Source organism: Camelus ferus, unplaced genomic scaffold, assembly GCF_009834535.1.
Source record: "Camelus ferus isolate YT-003-E unplaced genomic scaffold, BCGSAC_Cfer_1.0 contig3832, whole genome shotgun sequence".
Taxonomy (NCBI): Eukaryota; Metazoa; Chordata; class Mammalia; order Artiodactyla; family Camelidae; genus Camelus; species Camelus ferus.
Genome location: NW_022589108.1, coordinates 1 through 3756, shown reverse-complemented (window position 1 = coordinate 3756; position 3756 = coordinate 1). Strand labels below are relative to the sequence as shown.

The 3756-nt window shown below is 52.7% G+C and overlaps 1 long non-coding RNA gene across 1 annotated transcript; it reads right to left on the bottom strand.

Annotated features, from left to right (window-relative positions):
- Positions 1 to 414: 414 nt before the first annotated feature.
- Positions 415 to 3731, bottom strand: LOC116662578. Its single transcript, XR_004318553.1, has 3 exons — positions 3673 to 3731; positions 2302 to 2455; positions 415 to 450 (listed from the first exon to the last, which is right to left on the bottom strand). It is a non-coding gene; the product is annotated as an uncharacterized LOC116662578 (long non-coding RNA).
- Between the last annotated feature and the right edge of the window lie 25 nt (positions 3732 to 3756).

The window sequence follows — 3756 nt, the reverse complement described above, 5'->3', positions numbered from 1 at the left end:
GCAGGTGGGCGGGCGCTGCCGGGCCACACCGGAGCCACGCCAGGTCCCGCGTCGGCTAAAAACCACAGAAAAGGATGCAGGATTAGGCTTTCCTGCGAAGACACTGCTGAAGCGAAACAAAACCTTTGCGCCTTCCTTCCTTCCTTCCTTCCGCGTATCACAATCGTTTCTTGGAGGAACTCGATACTGACCCCAGGAACCCCTGCATGCTAAGCCCGCATTCTCTCTACTGCTGAGCTACATATACCCTTCCCCCCAGAGCACACTAGTTTCTAGGCACAGAGAACAAGAAATGCCAGCCACGTTCACTAACTTACCCAGTGTATAATAAGCTCCGTGTGCTCCAACAACAGAGGTCAGTGTTTTATGATCCGTCAGCTCCTGCGGAGCCACTTCTACAGTCCCAGTAGCGTACTCCAGTTTTGTAATTTCGGGTTTAGTCGCCCCTTCCTAGGAACACAAAACAAGATAAATCAGGAACCGAACTTCAGATCATGTGCCTACGCTTAGTCTGTCAGGTAGACAACAGTTATTTACCGAAGCTATCAGAACATAAGCCCTATCCTGGGAGAAGCTGGCGGTACAAATAAAAGGCAGATTCTCCTCTCTGTTCTGCCAGAGGCACAGGATCCATGAAAACAAATCAGCACAGAAAAGTTTCAACAGCTCTATAACTGAGGTGAACGGGTACAGTAACGCCAAAAATGACAGGAGAGTCCGCTGCACGTGGATATCTCAGGGAATGCTGGGAAGACCGCACTGTTTCGTAAAAGAGAGATCCAGCGCAGAGGGGAGATGTGGAGGGGCTTTGGGGAAGGGCAACCTGAGTAAAAGGAGCAGGTGGGAAACAGCGTAAGGCATTAAGGAAACTAGACCACTGTTACAGGCGGTGGAATGGGAAGACAAAACATGCTGCCTTAAAAATGAAACATCACTTAATTAATTTCAAGTGAGGACGGCTAAAACAAGAACCAACACCAAGATGCACCTAACTTTCCCAGGGATGAATTTCTTTTCAATATCCTCTAATGAACTGTAAGGGAAAGACCCTGAAAACAAGAATGCCCATTCAGACAGTGGCTTCACTTGGTGAGTCTGGAAAATGAACACAAGTGCATTATCCAGTCCTACGGCATTAAGCACAGAATCACATCCTAAACTGTAAGTTAAAAGCATAAGTCAAAATTTCTCATCAGCAGATGCAAACGTGAAAATGCACACTCACACCAACCCCCGGTTTATGTCTCAGAATCCCCTGGTACTTATATAGTCACACAAGGACATTAACAACAAGAGACTGTACCTCATCCCAGGAAGATTCTCTTCCTCTCTCTTCTGTAAAGTGGCGAACTGACACACCATTTGTAAAATGTATTTACAGGTACATTAATGAGAATATTCACGAATGTATATTAAAAGCAGCATGTGCGTCTATCTCCGTTCGTGGATGTGTGAAAACAAAAGTGGCAGAAAAGACTTTCAAAGAGTTAGAGCATTTTCTGAAAAAAATGCTTAAGTCACGGTTGGGATATATTTCAAACCAAGTAGTAAGAAGAAAACACGTAAAAAATGGATATGGAAGTTGGGTTTGCGCACTATGTATTTCTAACATTTGAAGTTTGCTCTTGTTTTTGTTTTTTCTTTTCTTCTGTTTTTAAATGGAGGTACCGGGAATGAGCACACGGAATTCGGCATGCTAAGCAAGCATTCTATTTACCACTAACCTATGTAATTCCCCGAGTCAACTAGCTTCTCGGCATAGATAAAATAAAATACAAAACACTCTTTCACGGTTCACTGCCTTACAAAACATGTTAGTTTGCTGAAGCGCAAAAGATCTTTGAGGCTTTCTTCCCCGTATCACACTAAGTCTCACATCAGACCGAGTGGGAGACAGGTCTCAGGACCCTTGACTGAAGAGACCACAGGCCCCGGGTTCGGGTGTGTCTTCCATAACCGATCATCGGCTGTGGAAGATCAGGGCTCCACTCGCTGCAGACAGTGATAGGGGCGGGCTTGTCCTCCAGGGAGCCCGGAACGTGGTGTCTGTTTAAGGCCCGTGTGCAGAACCGACACGTCTGCCCTCCGTCAGAGGACCCTCTTTCCCTCTACAACAGACACCTCCCTCCCCAGGGCAGGACGGGGAAAATGCGGTCCATCAAGTGCGTCGGCTAAGGGAAAAGAGGGACAAGGCCGTGAGCCCAGTCACGGCCGCCCGTGCACGGGGAAGCCCCGGAGAGCGATCTGCACTTCTTCTGCAGTGACTCAAGGAAGAAACAGAGGACTATGCTTTCCTCTTACCGAGCGGAGCAGCTGGCGGTGGGGGGCGAGGTTGCACTGGGCACCAAGGGTGACCTGGTGCAGGTTCCCAGATGGGAGACGACGGGCCGCACCCGGGGCAGGCCACGCAGTCTGGTCCTCGGAAAGGTTGGGGCCCTCCGGCCCACGGGGTGACCTGCAGGACAGAAGGGAGGGCTGGGTTGGATGAAAGACAAAAGCGCTAATACCGACAAGAGTCGTAACCCAACGCAGCAGCCGTCGGCACCGGGCACCCTCCCCTCCACCGGGTGCCCAGAGAGCAGCACGTGCCACACGCTCCCGCCCAGCCCTCTGGGGCCTGCCTGCAGCCTGGGCCGCTCATGGGGGACACGGGGATACGACCCTGATGCCGCACGCTGCCGCCAGCCGCTGTCTCCAAGGTGGAGGAAGCCAAGGGTCCTCCTTGCCCTGAGAGTCTGCACACAGAGCTTCCAGCACACGGGCAAACTAGCGCCTTCCCACAGCCAGCCGCTCGGGTGGGAAGGCCCTCCACGCCACCTTCCCCAGCTCCACGCAAGCTTGCCAGGCGCGGACCAGGAACACGGACATGGGATGGACGTGAAGAGCTCATTCCCCACACGAGCAAGCAGAGCTGCATCAGGGTAACCACTCTGCCTGCAGGGCTCTGCCTGCAGGACCCTGCCAGGCCCTTTCTGCCCCTCCTCACAAAGGGCCCTCCTCCTCCACGCAGGGGCTGCCCCTGGGTGCAAAAAGCCCTATGGAGTTGGGCATCTCCGAGTCCTGCGGTGGAGCTGGCCAAGGGACCCCGAGGGGACAAGGCTGTCCTCAGAAGGGACTCAGGCTCCGCTACATTCATCCCTAATCTCAGGGACGTCTGGATTTTTCGTTCGCTACGGAACGCACCCTACATGCGTGCTATGGGAGAGTGACCTGGGGAGTCTCAACTCCACACCTGACACCAAAGGGACTGTACAAGGTCATGCGCAAAACCCCACGGTGTGCCATGAGACCGACGAGCAGCTCTGACAACTTCCAGGTCAGGCACGACCCGGCGCAGGGTGGGGGACAAACACAACGTACGCACTCTGGTGCGCATCGGAATTCCCCCGCAGGGAAGGAGGCATTTTCACGGCGGGCTCTTTCCCTTCCAGCCTCTATTCCCTACTACAAACGCACCATCTCCGAGAGCCAGGCTTTTCTGCCCAGAGTACAACTGGAGGCAGCGGCCAAGACACACTTAACTCCCGAGAAATGATAGTGTCGGGCTGTGAAGTTTACCACACCCAGGAAGACTCCAAGTTGCACAAAGCACACTGTACAAAGCTGGAGGGAGGGCTTGGCCCCTTTTCCAGTTACCAGGATCTTAATGGACATTCTAAACTGGAGAATCACCTGGCCTGAGCCGGGAAACCAGTCAAAAGAACGACGTCACAGAAATCCGTCTCAGTGACCCAGGAGCAACTCTAAGTGCAGGAG